General features: G+C 42.6%; 1 long non-coding RNA gene across 6 annotated transcripts in view; it reads right to left on the bottom strand.

The window, feature by feature from the left end:
- Positions 1–19144, bottom strand: part of LOC137490314 (uncharacterized) — an 80700-nt gene that overhangs the window by 60589 nt on the left and 967 nt on the right. For 2 of the 6 annotated variants that reach the window (XR_015497846.1, XR_015497845.1), the window contains exon 3: positions 8927–9046. The exons of the other annotated variants lie outside the window; for them this stretch is intronic. This is a non-coding gene — a long non-coding RNA (uncharacterized LOC137490314). The remainder of the gene's footprint in view (positions 1–8926; positions 9047–19144) is intronic. 6 annotated transcript variants of the gene reach the window in all.

Below are 19144 nucleotides of genomic sequence, written 5' to 3'. Positions count from 1 at the left end.
TCTAGATAATTCTAGGAAAATACGACAGTACGTTGGGAAGCGTGCAATCCCGATAGGGAGGACGCTGCGGAGGCCATCCGTTACCCAAGGGGGGATAGATGGCAGAATTTACATATGGACTAGCCCTAAAAAGGGGGAGTACGCATAGCAAAAGAGTGGTTAGCGGGGAGGGAAGACACGGGTCCGCCCAGGGGGGGGGACTTAACCGTGGCTGAATAAGCATATGGGATCGCCTAGTGGGGACCACGCATAGCAGGCACCTTTACCCAAAACCAGCGGGCAGACCTACAACGTAGTGGGCCAGCAAGTGACTCCTCCGCTGAGTCAGTGCTGGGGGCCACGGAGGAATCTGCAGGGCTCACCTGACGGGGAACTTTACTGACAGATAAAAAGGCGCACGTATCTCCGTGTTAGGGAAAATGGCGCAGCAAGCGTGTTTCAACACCCTACCGAATTGTTTCCTCAATCACCAAGGGTTACCTAATACCCTTGAGGAAACCGGCTCCACTCGCAGATTGTAAAACCTTGCAAATGTGTTGGGTGTCACCCAGCCCGCAGCTCTACAGATGTCTGTTAGAGGGGCGCCGCGTGCGCGCGCTCGAGAGGATGCGAAGCTCCGTGTGGAGTGCGCACGCGCTCTCGGGGGACGCAGCTCATCTCGGCTCTGATAGTGAAAGAAAGGCATCCACAATCTAGTGGGAACTTATTTCGGTACGGCACTTCCCTGCTGCCGACCGCTATAACAGACGAAGAGTTGCTCAGATGATCTAAACTCTGAGTGCGGTCCGGATAATACGCAAAACGCGAACTGGACAATAAAGAAGGGCTGGGTCTGCCTCCTCCGAGGGCAGCGCTTGCAGGCTCACTACCTCGTATTAAAACGGAGTGGTAGGAACCTTGGGCACATATCGCGGGCGGGGTCTCAGGACGTGAGAGAAGCCAGCCCAATTACAGGCACGAGTCACTGACCGAAAAATGCCTCCGGGTCCCCGACCCTCTAATCGATATCAACGCGACCAGCAGAGCTGTCTTCAGGGACAGAAATATACTGAGTCGAGGATCGAAGGGATCTGACGCGGCTTGTGTAGCGAGGGCGAGATCCTAAGAGGGCATGAGAGGGGGCGGGGTGGATTAATTCGCTTAACGCCCCTGAGGAACCGGATGATGAGGTTATGCGTTCCCACGGTGCTGCCAGCCACCGCGTTATGAGAGCGGAGATGGCAGCCACGTAACCTTGAGTGTGGAGGGCGACAGCCTGCTCTCCAACTTCTCTCGGCGTAAAGAAAGCACAACGCTGATCTGGCAAATTACGGGGGTCTTCTCAGCGAGAGACACACCATTCAGTGAATAGACTTCACGTCAGGGCATAGGCGCGCTCGGGGAGGGGGCTCTAGCCCGAGTGACGGTATTAGCCACCGCAATCGGAGGTTACCTAAGTCTTCCTCGCGTCTAAAAATCTCCAAAGATCGGCGAGGGTGCCAGGTGGTGCCCTGTCCCTGAGAGAGTAGGTGCTCTCTCGAAGGGACTGCCAGGGGAGGGCTATCGCGAGGGAGAGCTCTGACATCCAAGTCCGGTTGAGCCAGAGGGGCGCAACCAGCAACCTGTTCCTCGTCCTCCCTGACCTTGCACAGTAACTGCGCGAGCAGGCTCACTGGGGGAAACGTATTGCGCGTGCCCCGAGGCCAGCTGTAAGCCAGTGCATCCGTGCCGAGAGCACTCGGTCAGGGAAAGAACAACTGGCAATGAGCGATCTCGGGGGAAGCAACAGATCGATCTGGGCTTCCCCGAATCGCGCCCATATCAGCTGAACAGACTCGGGGTGGAGTCTCCATTCTCCAGGACGCAAGGCTGCCGTGAGAGCGCATCGGCTGCACGGTTGAGCTTGCCTGAATATGAATGGCGTGCAGCAATTTCAGCCGCGGATGACTCCAGAGGAGCAGACGGCGGGCGAGCTGAGACATGCGGCGAGAGCGCATACCCCCTATACGGCTGATATACGCCACCGCCGCCGTACTGTCCGTCCTGACCAGCACGTGTTGCCGCTCCAACACCGGAAAAAAACGGTGGAGAGCGAGGAACACTGCCAACAGCTCCAGGCGATATGCCAATGCAACTGGGTACCTTTCCACAGGTCCGCAGCCGCATGCCCGCAACGCACAGCCCCCCAGCCCGTGTTGGAAGCGTCTGCTGAAACGACAACAAGACTGGACGCCTGTTCTAGAGACACCCAGGCCTGTAGGAACGAGGGGTCGCTCCAAGGGCTGTGGGCGCGGCGACACAGTGCAGTAACAGAGACTCGGTGTGCGCGCGCGTGCCATGCGCGTCTGGGGACTCGATCGTGAAGCCAGTGCTGAAGTGGTCTCATATAGAATAATCTGAGCGGCATGAAGCGGCTGCGGATGCCATATGCCCCAGGAGCCTCTGAAATAGTTTCAGTGGGACCACTATTTTACTGTCGAGCTCTCTCAGACAGTACAGCATCAGCTGAGCGCGCTCTCCGGAGAGGCGCGCTGCCATGGTGACCGAGTCCAGCTCCAGCCCGAGAGAAGAGATCCTCTGCACGGGGGCGAGTTTGCTTTTTTCTCGGTTGACCTGAAACCCCCACAGGTGGAAGTGCCAGAGCACTTTGTCTCTGTGCATAATCAACTCTGTGCATAATCAAAAGAGAGGGCAAAATTCAGCCAGTCGTAAAGAAATTGAGTATGCAGATGCCCGCGAGCCGAAGGGGCGCTGAGGCACCCTCCGCGGGCTTGGTGAGGACCCGCGGAGACAGAGAGAGCCCGAAGGGGAGGGCTTTGTATTGCCAAGCTCGACCTTCAAACGCAAACCGCAGAAACTGTCGGTGGCGAGGAAGAGTGGAGACATGGAAATACGCGTCCATCAGGTCTCATGCTGCAGACCAACCCAGAGGACGAACGCACCGGAGGATGCGCTTCTGCGTGAGCATTCTGAACGGCAGCTTGTGCAGGCAGCGGTTCAAAACGCGCAGATCTAGGATTGGCCGTGACCCACCGCTCTTTTTGGGCACGATGAAGCGTGGGCTGTAAAACCCGCTCTCCATCTCGGCTGGAGGGAGCGGCTCGATTGCATCCTTCGCCAGGAGGACAGCAATCTCCTCTCGCAAGACAGGGGCGGACAGGGGGCTGACCCTGGTGAATACACACCCGTGACTTGGGGGGCTGTTTCGCGAACTGAATCGCATAGCCGAGTCTGATTGTGCGTATGAGCCACCGCGAAGAGCTGGCCCGCGCTAACCAGGCAGGCAGAGCTCTCGCTAATGGACTCATCGCTACAATCGCTGACGTACCAGCAGTGGGGCAGCGCGGAGTGGGTGTGCTGATCCGGGAAGCTCGCGGGTCCCACGGAAAAGCTGGAGGTGATATATTTGCTCTCACTCCAAACCCGAGCTCCGGAGGGGAGGCTCGAGGGGTGGGAGAAAGGAGACCGTCCTCCCAGCGCTCGTGAGCCACTGGCGAAACGCACCGAATCTGCAAGCTAGAAAGCATAGCGTCCCAGACTGGCAGATTTCGGGCTGTCACATCTGGGGAAGTGAAAAGTGCCCTTTCATAATGTTTTCATGGCAGTAAAAAGTGCCGTTGGAAATGGGGCCCCGCCCTCCAGCGGGGAAAGAGCAAGTTCCCTCTTCTCCAGATGGCCTGTCCCAGGGGCGCTTCGCGGTCCGTTGCCGGACTTAGCGGCGTTCTGGGCAGGGGGGCTGCCTGCTTCCGAGGTGCCCGACGCGCTCGCTTCGCCGGAGGCGGGGGCGGAGCAGCTCTCGTAGGCGGGCGCCTTCGGCGAGGGGCAGGTTTGAATGGAACGGCGGGCGGAGCGGGCTACGGACCGCCGATAAGACATCACCCACCAACTGCTCTCTCACCGCCTTGAATTCCTGGGTGAATTCACAAACAGTGTCGCCGAACCTGGCTGGGGATATGGGGAAGTCAAGAAAGCGGACTTTGTCGACTTTGCGCATATCAGCCAGGGGTGGCGCTCCTGGACCACTAATGTGGACATCGTCCTCCCCAACGCACACGCAGCGGACTCAGTAGTCCGAAGAGCTAAGTCGGCGGCGGTGCGAAGCTCGTAAGCCTGGGTTGGACCCACCCTCGTGCAGCTCGGCCAGCGCCTGCGCTTGGTAGCGCTGGTAGGTGGCTATCGCATGCAAGGCGGAAGCAGCCTGGCCCGCAGCTATGTAAGCTCTAGCTCCGAGGGAGGTAGATAACTTACAGGCTTTGGATGGGAGACGAGGCGGACCCCGCCAAGAAGAGGCGCCGCGCGGATTTACCGCCATCGCGCACTCAACCTGAGGAATCGCCACATACCCCCTGGCTGTTTCACCGTCAAGAGTGGTTAGGGTGGAGGAACACGCAGCACGAGCAGAAAAAAGTGCTTTACAAGACCGCGTGAGCCTACTGTGCACCTCCGGGAAGAAGGGAACGCCCCTCTAGTCGGTCCGGCCGCGGAGCTGGGGGATAAACCATCTCCAACCCACGGCCGAAGCAGCCCGGGAAAGCACGGCTAACATGTCCGTTTCAGGATCTGTAGTGACAGCGCTCACCAGCCCGAAGGGGGCGAGCGGGTCTGGATCATCATCGGACAATGAAAGCCCACCCTCCGATGCCGCGGTGGACATCTGGTCTCCGGTGTCATCGGGCGTAAGGGCTACCATCTGTTAGACGGATCGCTTCCCCCGCCCGAAGCTTGGATGGAGCGCTTAGAGGAGCGGGAGGTCCGCGGGCCCGTGGGCGACGGATTATCTCTCGCTGAAACCCTCAGATCTGCCCGAGTGCCCGCTGCAGAGCAGGGGACAACTGGGGTGGTTCGCCCTTTTGCAAAGGCTAACCGCGATCTTGCGCAACAGTCATGGCATCGCAATGACGACATGAACTGCCCGCGAGCAGCGTATTAACATGCTGGACCCCCAGACATGTAACACAGTGCCCGCGCCCATCATCCGAGGACAGGAAACCACCGCATCCAGAAACGCACAGTCGGAGCGCCGTCCTGATAAGGACGTGCTGCACGACTGTGTTGCTCTTTCTGTGAAGTTTGCAACTTTATACGCACCGCTCTGGAGGACCGGACCCAAAGAACGCCAGGCAAGGGAGAAACCCAGCTCGACCGTCTGCCACTGCGTGTACACACTCTGGACCGGGAGAATGCTCTCGTTCGCTCAGAATCTTTGGTCAAAGCAGGAGGAACCCTCATCGACTCGATCAGAAAGTCTCTGAAGCGAAAAGGATAGCGTCTGCTGGCGCCAGGTGAGCTTATATACTCAGTTGATTGCTTATGCCGCTCACCTGCGCAGGCTTGCGCTGCCAATTCATTCTTAATTGGCCCGTTCAATACTCTTTCAGACGAGTAGCTTCTGAACCGAACCTCCCAATGCGTGGATTTTACAATCAAATCCACTTATAGTGCTGAAGTTCCCCCCGAAGGGGAACTATTAAAACTTTTACAAAAGTTTTAAAGGCTAAAAGAAATAAGCTGCAGCTAGAAATAAAACAGAAAGCAAAACACAGTAGAAGGAACTAAAAATAAAGAACTAGCAAAAGACTAGGACTAGACTGGGAATGAAGATCACAAAAATGACAAAATAAAAATAAATCTAAAATAAGTCTTGAATTACAAACAGAAATATAAATGACAGCAACCTTGTTGAAGAAAAAAAGAAACAAAAGCTAAAGAGTAAATGAACTCAAGACTAGAACTAGACTAAGGCCCAATCCCAATTCTATTTTTGTAAATACTAATTTGTGCATCTCCTGACTTCCGTGTGTGCCCATGCTCCCGTTGTAGATGGTGTATTCTTTTAGTGTAAATTTTCTTACCCCTTGGTTTCGAGTGTGGTCCTGAAAAATCTCAGTTTCCAAGGGGTATCTAGCCCTTCCCCTTAGCCCTACGCCTTCAAGCAAAAGAGTATTGGGAAACCCCTACCCCTTCACGTGAACACACAAAACAGTAAGCGGAAAGCCTAAGGGGTAGAATTGAGATTGGGCCTAAGACTAGACAAAAAAAAACTACACAGTATAAAATACTTCTATCAAGGACTAACTAGACAAGCACAGAAAAAGATAGTGAGACGAACCGGCAAGGACAAGTGGGAAATGAACACAATATAAATGGAGTAGAGAGCACAAGGAACAAGTGAACATAATTACACAAACAAGGACTATAGAAGAGGGGGGCGCATAGGAAAACAAGGAGGCAGGACAAGGGGAGCACGGCTAGCACAACAAAAGAGACAGCCATGTGCTAATACACAAAACAAACAAAGAGACATTAAACACAAACAGGAATGACAGGGCAGGATCCTGACATTAACTAGGTTAATTAAGTTAATTAGGTAAGTTAGGGTAATAAGGCAAGTCATTGTATAATCAACGTTTGTTCTGTAGACAATCGGAAAAAAAAATAACCTAAAGAGGCTAATAATATTGACTATGAAATGTTTTTAAAAAAATGTAAAAACTGCTCTTATTCTTGCCGACTTCTTCCAGAAGACTGCACATATTATAGGATATACTGTGAAAAGTTCCTTGCTCTGTTGGACATCATTTAGGAAATATTTGAAAAAGAAAAAATTTATTCACAGGAGGGCTAATAATTCTGACTGTATGTGTCCAATAAATGAGAACAACACATCCAAAAGTTTCCAGATGTCATTTGTCAGAAAACTCCATTGGAAAATATAAAAACAGCAGGTACTGTAGGAAAGGGCTATTTTGATGATGCTCTTTCATAAGTCACCGTTCTGTATAATTCATGTTACAGACGTCTAGCTGGAGGAAGAGGTCTGTTCTCTGAAATACACTAGAAATCCTGCTCGGCTCTACATACAGTAAACTGACAGCACTGGAAATATGAGTTTGTTAAGCAGGCAGACTCCAGTATGCAGTAAAAGATTTGTTTCTTGCTTCTTTGACTCTCTTGTCAGTCTTGACAGGGTCAGGGTATCTCAGAAAAGCTGCTTGCATGGCGCGTGAAGGCTGAGTTTAAAGATAAATAACCTTACCTATACAATTTTGTGCTGTTGTTTTCTTTCACTTTCATCCAAGCAGATTTCACTGTCAAGGATGGTTCTGCTTTTGTTTTGTTTTTAGATAGCCTGCATTGTGACATTCGCTATGCCGTGTGGCCTTGATATTTCGTATAAAGTGCAAGCACAAACTTTTCCAGAGTTTCTTTTAAATATTTAAAGCCACTTACAGATGATCTTTAGTGTCAAAAGAACGGTCCATAATCTTCCGCTAAGCAGCTATGATATCAAAAGAATATTTTGATCTATACGCTCTACACAGATACCCTGCTATGAATTGCATATATGTGTGGTTATTTGTGTACCTCCATTATTGATTCCCTGCTTGCACAGTTTGTGTAGGTCTGTATAAATTCTTGCAGGCAAGCGGGCTTATTAATGCATCGCATGTACATCTGAGAGCTCAGATTCAGGCCTGCCACAGATATTTCCACTCGTTTCTGGGAGCAGGATGCTTTTAAAGTCAAATTATCACACACATCTTCCTGTTTGCCGGTGAAGATGTTTGAACTCATTGCAAGTTTGTGTGCGTGTGAGAGAGAAAGTGCACATATCTCTCTCTCTCTCTCTTCAAGCTGCACTCCTTCCTTAAGAAAACTCCCGAGCACGGCTCACAGATAGCTTCATCCCCGACTCAACACCCCTGAAAAGGCTTCGGTAAGCCCTTCCGCTCTCCGTCTGAGAGTGACTGACTGACTCTGTCTGGAGGCAGAGTGCAGTGTGTAGATAACACTTCCACACACTCTGTAACTCTTGAGAGGAGGAAATGAAGCTGTTCTCCAACTGGATTCTCAGTGTGACAGACTGAACCACAACCAGGGTTTGAGCTGAGGAAATCTGACTAATTAATACGACTAATGAATCATATGTACTATAAAGATCTTAATGCTAAAATACTCATGTAACTTTACAATACATCATTTCAACATTCAACAGCATCATTCAACATTATTTTATGCGAGTATAGTACAGTAGGTGTGCTAATGCTAATATCCTCTAGAAGTTCAACACTATTTACAGATTTCATAAAATAACTGGGTCACACTTTATTTTGATGGTCCGTTTGTTAAATTTAAGTTAAATTGCATCTACATGCCAACTAATTCTCATTAGATTATTAGTAAACTGTTAGGTTGGGGTTAAAGTTGTTTAAGTGTAAGTTGACATGTACATGTACTTGCAAAGTTCCATATAGTCAGTTAATTGTATGTTGAAGGAGCAGTATCAACATATATTAAGCTGACAGTGTACTAATACTTCAAGAGTTCACACTTAGCTGATAATTAATAAAGCGTATTTGGCATGCTGTCCTGGGAGAGAGCCCTGAGCTCGTAATATCCTCGAGCCCGGGGCTCCCTCCCGTTAGAAGGGCGAGAGGGGAGTTCGAGGTCAGGTAGGTCTCGAAAACTCCCCTGCTTGTCACCGTGAGAAGTGTGAACTGAGGTTGTATTGGGTGATAATTTGTTTTATTCGATTTGGCTATGGTTCATGTTTTGGACGGTGGGAGGAAACCGGGGAACCCGGGGGAAACCCACGCGAACACGGGGAGATCATGCAAACTCCGCACAGAAACATCGACCGGCCCGAAAGGTTGGACCGGCGGTGTTCTTGCTGTGAGGCAACAGTGCTAGCCACTGGGCCACCGTGTCGCCCAATCAGGAAAGGAGGAGGATGAAGGGGTGGAAAGGGGGGAGCTTCAAGACGAAGATAACTGGAGTGATAAACTCAGGTTCTTTATAATGCTTCCGTAATCATCTAATAGGGCTGATTACGGAGCTAATAAGGAGCCAGCCGTGTTGATTATAAGCACGTGATTCTCTCGAAATTAGTTTATGAATAAACCACACTTAAATGAACCATCAAAATAAGGTGTTACCAATAACTGACCTGCATTTGAAGCCCTGTAGGACATTTTGGAACATTTTGCTGCTGCTTTTTCTTGAAGTTTTTTTCTTCTGCATCTATCTGCACCACCTGGCCACTCTTTCTCCACCCTTGCATGTTTAACTAAAAGGGCAGAGAAGATGTAAATTGAACTGTATCACAACATTGCCAGTCAAGACATTTAGATAATAATTTTTGTACTATTATTATCATCAGTCATTCAAATTGAATGCTTAATTTGGAAATGATTTCTTAATTATGGTATTATGGTTAATTATTTAAAATAAATAATATTTTTTTCAAATCAGTCAAATCACTCCCCAGGCCCCCGGAAATGCTACTTGTGCACCTGATGGTCAGTCCATCTGGATCTTACACAATAATTTTTTTTTTTGTTTAGAGTGTGTCAGATTAAAGTATCCAGTATATTGCATTATTTTTGGTTTCCTACAAAAAGATGCTGAATTATTTCAGTTATTTCCAGCATTTGCTAAAAAATCAATATACAATTTGCAAACATGCTAATTGTTGTGAATACTGCTCTCTTGCTTGTTATCTGTTGCTTAATTATATAATTTGCTATAATACAAAAAGATTGCATTCAAGTATTTATACTTTTGCCATCATGTCTTGAAATTGGTTGCAATTTCTAATAATGTGGCATTGTTGTCTCAATTTCTGTTCATTTCTGACAGCAAAACATTAACAAAGATAATCAAACAATACATAAGCATATTGCATATGGAATATAAAGCTTTACATCTGGTACATCTCTCTAATTGTCGAGCATCTAGAATTTTATGATGTGAAAAGGATTAAATAAAAAAATGTATAATCAGTTGAAGGAGTGTAATATATTGAGTTAAAAAATAAATTAGATCGTAAATAAAAGATCATCCCTGTGATCTTGAGTTATAATCTTGAACTGAATGTTCTATTATTCTGAGAACAAGACAAGATTAAGAAGTCACAAAGTTATTAATGCCAGTCTTAAGTACTACAACACTATTATAACATACACTCAACGGCCACTTTGTTAGGTACACCTTACTACCAGGTTGAACCCCCCTTTTGCCTTCAGAACTGCCTTAATCCTTCATGGCATAGATTCAACAAGATACTGAAATATTTTTATATAGATTTTGGACTATATTGACTTAATAGCATCACACGCAGTTGCGGCAAATTTATTGGTTGCACATCCATGATGCAAATCTCCTATTCCACCATATTCCAAAAGTGCTCTATTGGATTGAGATATGGTGACATGGAGGCCATTTGAGAACAGTGAACTCATTGTCATGTTCAAGAAACCAGTCTAAGATGATTTGCGCTTTATTGACATGGCGTGTTATCCTGCTGGAAGTAGCCATCAGAAGATGGGCACATTGTGGTCTTAAAGGGATTGATATGGTCAGCAACAATAGCCTGTGACATTGACACAAGGCTCAGTTAGTACTAATGGGCCTAAAGTGTGCCAAGAAAATAGCCCCCACACCATTACACCACCACCACAGCCTTAAACGTTAGTACAAGGCAGGATGGATCCATGCTTTCATGTTGTTGACGACAGATTCGGACCCTACCATCCAAATGTTATAGCAGAAATCGAGACTCATCAGACCGAGTAACGTTTTTCCAATCTTCTATTGACTAATTTTGGTGAGCCAGTGTGAATTATAGCCTCAGTTTCCTATTCTAAGCTGACAGGAGTGGCGCCTGGTGTGGTCTTCTGTTGCTGTAGCCCATCCGCCTCAAGGTTGGACATGTTGTGCATTCAGAGATGCTCTTCTGCATACCTCGACTGTAAAAAGTGCTAATTTAAGTTTCTGTTGCCTTTTTATCAGCTCAAACTAGTCTGGCCATTCTCCTCTGACCTCTGACATCAACAAGGCATTTGCATCCACAAAACTGCAGTTTCTGAAATACTCAGATCAGCCCATCTGGCACCAACAACAATGCCACATTCAAAGTCACTTAAATCACCTTTCTTCTCCTTTCTGATGCTCAGTGTGAACTGCAGCAGATCTTCTAGACCATGTCTACATGCCTAAATGCATTGAGTTGCAGCCATGTGATTGGCTGATTAGATTTTGTGTCAATGAGCAGTTGGATAGGTGTACCTAATAAAGTGACAGGTGACTGTATATTCATCATATATCCACTCTTGCTTAAATAAAATAAAAATAAAACAGATCTTTAGGCTTTTAAATCCAACATGAAGTGCAGTGTGTCTCATTTCACAAAAGCACCTATTCAGCATTCAAATCATTGTCAACAACTCCAAACTCTGTGTGATGGACATAGCAGATGAGCAATTACACAAATGAATCACAGGATATTACGCTCCGCTGTGCCACTTTGGCTCAAATTAAACCCCGCTTTGCCCTCTTCGCCTCCAGAACTGATGTAAATAAGCCAAATATAATGATTAGAACAAGAAAATGTGTCAAACTAATTTTTAGAATCAGTGTCCAATCTGCAAAGAACAAAGTTGTTCACAGTAAACTACAGCATCTCCAAAAATATACGGTTAATAATTATGAATTCTGATTTTTGTCATCTCAATTTTAAAAATAATCCTTGCTAAATATGTGTTCTCAATTATGGTGACAAATCTCTCATGTCACAAAGTCATCTCATTATTATTCTTGGATGATCTTATGTAGGTGTCATCAGGTTGATTGCTTCAATACGCTCAGTGTTTTCTGAGTAATTCATGTGAAAAGATTCAGGAAACTGTCCACCCACGAGCCTGCCCTCTGCCCGCAAATTATAGACCTCAGACACATGAGCTTGAGCCATGGAAATATGTGGAAAGACTGTGGGAGTTTGGGGAAATGCTTTTTGCCGAATGTGAAAGTGCCTGCCCAGAGCCAAATTGCTCAGAAGGATGTTCATTCACATCTCAGGAGACTTAAATGACCTCTCAATTTTCATATCAGTCAAAAAAATAAAGGGTGTTGTGAGAGACCTCCACCGGCACTTTTGATGGGAGTTGATATTGAAATCTCTGAATGATGATTGCAGGCTGTTTTTTTAAGTCCAGAGGATCATGCGAGGTCACTTGAGTATTTTTATCAAGGCAAGAATCTGAGTAGCAAAATTAGGAAATATTATTTGGTTTTATCTTATTACTGCCTGTATTAGAAACTGAAGCACACATGCAACTGTTATTTTGTCCATTGACAAGATCAACTAACAATCTTTAAACTGACGGTGATTTTCAGTGGCAAAACAAATAGATAACATGGGGGCGGAGAGAGCTTAAACAAACTGCAAGTTAAGAAAACGCATGCAAATGGGTAAAAAAGGATGACAAGGGGACTTCTGATATACAGAGAGTGGCGATCACATAAATGCTTACACTACTCTCAGCTAAAAATTATGGTATGTTTCAACTTAGTTTTGCATTTCCACAACAAACTACGTATGTGCATAGAGAAGACGGCCGCATGCTCAAAAAAGGTAATTTGCAAAAACACTAGAATGAGTATGTTCCTGCTTTCTTTGACACCCAGTTTCCCCTTTTGTTTACATTGTTGTACGGTTTTCGTAAATTACTCAGTGTGAGAACATGTCCACACTTCAGATACTCAATTTTGCAATCAAAACGATATGTATTGTACTGTAAGCAGTGTTGACAACTCCAGCATTATAAATGGCATTACTAATGGAATTACGTGTTTCAGTAATTATTAATCAAATAAATGACCGTTACTGACAATAAAATGCAGCATTATATATATTATATTATACCGACTCTGTCTCTCTCTGCCTGCTCTGGTCTGTGTCTGTGTGTCTAAAGTGTGGCACATAACTGATTATTGTTAGCACGCCAGTGTGTAGGGATGGGACAACCACATAACTGATGATGATTGGTATGTGTGTATGTGTGTAAAACAACCACATAACAGATGATGATCGGTGCGTGTGTGTTTAGGTGTGTGTAGGGGTGGAACAACTACATAACTGATGATGATTAGCATGTATGTAGGGGTAAGACAACCACATAACAGATGATGATCGGTGCATGTGTGTTTAGGTGTGTGTAGGGGTGGAACAACTACATAACTGACGATGATTAGCATGTATGTAGGGGTAAGACAACCACATAAGTGATGATGATTGGTGCATGTGTGTTTAGGGGTGTGTAGGGGTGGGACAACTACATAACTGACATTGGCATGTGTGTGTGTGTGTGTGTGTGTGTGTGTGTGTGTGTGTGTGTGTGTGTGTGTGTGTGTGTGTGTGTGTGTAGGGGTGGGACAACCTCATAAAAAATGATGACTGGCTAAAAACACAGGTGACGCTTTCAAAGGGGTAGATGGAGCCACTTCATTAAGCAACTAAAACTAGTTTATTTCCAGACATGTGACAATGATCAATAGTAGCAATAATGACAGTATATTTTGACTTTACAATCATCTACTCCATATCATCGGCTTGCCATAATTAGAGCAAGGGCTCCGGCCATAGCATGTCAAGAACTCTGCAATGATCATGGTGGGCGCAAAAGTGATTTACTACAGGTATACCTTGATATGAATGAACATTAGAAGTTTTGTTGAAAGAAACTCTAATGCAAACAGGCTGTAATATCTTACATAATCACCATTTCTTAAGAAGCATAATTTATTTTTAGACTTTTTGTTGGCCAGTTGTGGTACATTTTAAAAGTTCTACATAATCTATTATGCTATTCCACTGTAGAAATTATACATTGACACAGTTTTATATTAAGAATTTATTTAATTTAGAGTCTGCTTTAATCAACATACAGTTGATTCTTTTTACATAGTAAGGCAATATACCTTCCATGGTAATTAGTTACTTTTATAATGATGCAATTCAGTTACTATTTTTGTGAGAAGTAACTAGTAGCTATTTTTCTTTTTAATGAACTACATACTATTTTAACTAATGTCTGCAATACTTATTGTAGGTAACTGAGAATAGCTTCCTTTTTAGGCCTATATGGATTTTATTTCTGCCCACATACAGGCACATTATAAAAAAATGATGTGAGGAAAATCGTGTCAAAAACTGAAGGCAAGAGCATCTGAATCATGTATTATGCACAGTCGGAATTTATATACAAATGGAACATCCTTTTCCCTACAGAATGTTAATTTTAAGTAGCAAGAGCTTGATTTATTGTCAAAATGAAATGAAATCTTTTTTCAATATTATAATCATATCAGTATTCAAGTTGTTTTTATTATACTGTTTACAACATTTCTGTTCTATAACATGTAAAAGATATAAGATGTGCATAACATTTAAGCACAAATGCAAATCTAAAGTTTTTTTTTTTCTATTTAAGAGGGTTTGTGTTAAAGCAATAATATTATCTAAATATGGTTACCTATATATTTCATTTCTCAGTGAAAAGAGCTGTCAGTATAGAAACTGAGTTATTTTAACCCAAATTTGGATATAATATGAAAAACTCAACCATCAAAATAGCATAAATTATATTCAAATGTAAAACTAAAGTAAGTATAAATATTTTTTTCTGAGCACTTATTTGTGATTTGACCATTAGCTAACAATCCCAGAGTTTAGAATGTTTTACTGTATACAATATCTAGAAGGTTTAGTTGCCTTTTTTTGCAAACCCCTACACAGTAGGCTGTATTGCAGTGGTGAAAAGAGTACTGAAAAATCATACTTATGTAAAAGTACCATTACTTGCCTAAAAATGTAGTGCAAGTAGAGTAAAAGTGTCTGTTTTAAATATTACTTAAAGTGTTTTAAAAAAACACTCAAGGGTAGTGAGTATTACACTGGGTAAGGTTGAAGCATTTACATGTATTGTGTGGATGTGTCTAAACGTAACATTCTGTACTAGTGTATTTAGTTATTGCCCAGCAGGCACACAACTTTATAAGACGTTAATATTAGGTTAGATTTAGGTTGTGATCTCAAGTGACCAAAATTCAATGTCTAGCCAGCGTCTAAGGACAACGTTACTTTGATGCCCAATAACAACATCAAATGATGTTGATATTTGGTTGATTTTAGGTTGTGTTGGAAAGTGACCAATATCCAACGTCGAGCCAACATCTTAAACTAACGTCATATTGATGTCAGATACTGACATTTATTCGTCAGGTATAACAAGCAAAATCCAACATCTGATAAATGTCATAGTGGTAACATCCACACAACGTCAAACTTTAAAATCCTTAGACGCTTATATTTGGTTGCTTTTAGGTTGGACATTGACGTTTGGTTCTGATGTCAACCCAATTTTCATTTCCAAACAAAATGCAATGTCCCTAAAATGTTGGGGTACAACGTTGATCTGACGTCATGTTGACGTCTTGGCTTGCTGTTTAAGGCTATTTCAGTCATCGTACAGTAAACATCCGTCATCTTCTCATCAGTGACATGTATCTAAACAGTCTCCGGGTTAATGCGTGTAAAGATTTTGTACATCTTCTTGGCAACTTTTATAGCTTCCGAACAGTTTGCTGCAATTATAAATCGCCCATGTCTTGAGGTAGTTCATTATGGTGCAATTTATTTTCTATGTGTGATTTGATTGGACAGGAATCACAGGACTGAATTTTCTAATCACAGGAAAAATTAGAGTACTGACTGCAAGTTGAAGTGAAGTAGTGGAGTAAAAGTACCGATACAACACTAAAAATGCATTTAAGGGAAAGTTAAAGTACACAACTTTAAAACTACTTAGTGAATTACAATTTTTTATTAATTTGGAATGGTTCCAAAAATGTAACTTAATTACAGTAGTTTGAGTATTTGTAATGTGTTACTTTACACCACTATCTGTATGAATGTATCTTAATGCCTGTTAAAAAAAAAGTGGTATTTTGTTTTTCGTTTTGTATTTACATTTAAATATCCTAAATATGTGCTTATATTAAGGCATGGCAGTGTCAGCGGGTGAGTGCAGTGCAGTGGGTGAGCAGCAGAGGAGGCGGAAAACGAGAGTTAATGCCGTCACATGTGAATCATCTGATAAAAAGCTCCGGGGAAAGTGACGGACAGCTCATGATGTATGATCCTTAAATTATGCAAAATACACGTGTGATGACTGCAGACGATTTAGATCAGCTCCAGGGAGAAAATAGGCCGAAAGTTATAAAAGAAATAAATGTGTTTTATGAATGTACTACAAAACAGTAGCATTTACTGTCAGATTACTTATAGATTATAATGCATAGCTGTCACATTGCACCACTCTGGTACGTTGTGCTCCCGGGCCGCAAACATGCAGCTTCAATCATTCATAAATATGGCATAAAATAGTTCAAGTAAAGTGCTATTACTCTGTATCTTGGTAAAAAGGACTGACAGTAACAGGAGCTGATCAAATCTGTTAAGATGGAGTGAGTGAATGTTTAAGGCCTGCTTTACACTGACAGCACAATGTAAGTGTGCTGCTGGAGTTTCAAGCTGCTTTTCCACATATGGGCAGCTTGAGTGTGATGGGAATTCAAAAGAAACATTAGTCATGTAATTCTTGTCAGGTGTTGTTCTACAGGTGTGCACCTGTTCATTTAAAATTAGGTGCAAATATGAACAAATGTGTTTTATTCAACAGAAAATTAAGATGTTCTCATTTATGTGTGGATTTGTGTGTTTTCTGTGTTTTTTACTCACAATTCTTAATATTTTTCTCATAATTGCAAGATTGTATATTGCAGTTTTAAGTTATAAACCACAGTTGTGAGTTTATATCTCTTATTTTTAAGGAAATAAAATTCAGAAATGTTATAATAAATACAGAATTTCTTGAGTTTATTTTCCCTAATTTCTGTTTAACGGAGAGAAGATTTTTTCAACACAGCTCTAAACATAATAGTTTCAATAACTCATTTCTAATAACTGATTTATTTTATCTTGATTTATTTTTAATAACTTTATTATTTAGCATGATGACTGTACATAATATTTGACTAGATATTTTTCAAGACACTTTTACACAGCTTAAAGTGACATTTAAAGGCTTCACTATGTTAGGTTAACTAGACAGGTTAGGGTAATTAGGCAAGTTATTGCATAACGATGGTTTGTTCTGTAGACAGTTTTTTCCCTCTCCGCTGTCATCACTGACTTGCATGGTTCAGAATCTGAAAAGCTACTCATCTATGAATCTGCTCTTCAGTGTTTGGACTCTAAATAATGACTTCAAACCACACTGAACTGAGCTAAACTGAACCGAACTTAAACACTAAAAACTGAACTATCCTGATTCAGTTACTATGACCATTTATGTGAAGCTGTTTTGACACAATCTACATTGTAAAAGCGCTATACAAATAAAGCTGAATTGAATTGAATTGAACAGTCAAAAAAAAGCTTAAAGGGGCTAATAACTTTGACCTTAAAATCGTTCATAAAAAATTTAAACTGCTTTTATTTTAGCCAAAATAAAACAAATAAGACTCTCAATAAAAGATAAAAATATTATTAGACATAATGTGAAAATTTTCCTGCTCTGTTAAACATCATTTGGGAAATATTTAAAAAAAGAAGAAAAAAAATTAAAATGGGGGGGCTAATAATTCTGACCTAAACTGTATAAGATCAATGTTCTGACTTTTTTCCTTTATAGTTCTTTGAACAATCCATCTCATGTCAATCTCATAAATTCTTAATTCAAACGTAAAATAATCGCAAGAAAATGAATAAAACATTCAAATCCAAACCATATAATCAAAATACACTTATTTCAGTTTGCAATTAATTGTTTTACAAGACTTGTAGACATTGCATACGTAGGGCACGTGATGTATTTGATCGTCTCTGGACGTCTCACCTGCGCTCTTACAATCATTAAATTACATGGGGGATTGTTTTGCAGCCTGTGCAGTAAGAAGGTGTGAATAAAGCAGAGGTGATTTACATCTGTAGTCAATGCAAAGATGGAATTAGACATGCTGTGGAGCAAATTGGAAGTTTTTTATGATTTGTGTCATTGTGTCAGATTGCACACCTAACATAGTATGATTAAAATATATTAAATAATATATATATAGATATAATATATATTTATAATATAATTATTTATATTTATGTATATTTTTATTGCAACATTGTCTGGGAATTATCACCGTCATTTTTCAAAATCATAAAATAAATTGTGAAAAACTAGGTGGTCTATGTATATAGAAGGTCAGAGTTGAGGGATATAAACTCTTACAAAGAAATGTTGTCTTTTGTTGAGTTTATATCACACTTCTGATGTAACTCCTTTGTAAAATAAGAACAAATGAGGTAAGAACTGAGAAATAAACTGAGAAATTGAATTTCGTCAGTGAGACCACACCTTAGCCAATCACCTACTCCCTAAAACTTATTTAAGGCAGACCAGCCCTCTAGCACGGTTCTTCTCGTTCTCTCGAATGCACCCCCCTTCCCTATTTTTCCTCGCTTCCCATTAACAATTCTTATAACCTTCTCTTTCCTCCTAGGTTGAATTGGGGGTCCTAATCACTCTACCAAAATATTACAGAGATGGTACCCCCACTCTGAGTCTCTGGGTATCAGCGTAGGACGCCCGACCAACCTACCTACCTGTTCACTACCAGTTCAATGTTCCCACCCCTTTTCATCCGTACAATAAAGTCTAGCCGCTAGACTCTAGCACATAGGTCTCAAACTGAATTCCTGGAGAGCCGCAACTCTGCACAGTTTTGCTCCAGCCCTAATCAAACACAGCTGATCCAACATATCAAGCTGTTCAAGACTCTTTTGAACACCTTGATTACTTAGATCAGATGTGTTTGATTAGAGTTAGAGCAAAACTGTGCAGAGCTGTGGCTCTCTAGGAATTGAGTTTAGGACTCATGGTCTAGCTCAAAGTGTGGCATGGTCCAGGCTGGTGAATGACTTTTTGATGTTTATACAATTTTACATTTTATCTTTGTCTTTTCAAACTAGCAACATTTTTCATTCAACATATTTTTTTAAATGTTGCATTATGATTTTATCTGGTAAGTCCAGTATTGTTTGGGACCCAACTTACTTTCATAATGTGCATAAAAACATGAAACCATCCTACAAAAAAAAAAGAAATCACAAAAGTTCAGAAAGTTGCGTGACTCTGTAAATGATAAACTGAATGCATCTAACATTCTCTCCCTTTCTAAACCATTCAACTCTTTTTGAACAGGAACTTCAGAAACCGAACCATTCCAAACCAAACAGAGGCACACTTTTTCCTCTCCTCTCTTCTTTTCTTGT

This window comes from Danio rerio, chromosome 8, assembly GCF_052040795.2.
Source record: "Danio rerio strain M-AB ecotype USA chromosome 8, GRCz13ab, whole genome shotgun sequence".
Taxonomy (NCBI): domain Eukaryota; kingdom Metazoa; phylum Chordata; class Actinopteri; order Cypriniformes; family Danionidae; genus Danio; species Danio rerio.
The sequence above is the reverse complement of the archived record's forward strand: the minus strand, read 5'-3'. Positions and strand labels throughout refer to the sequence as shown.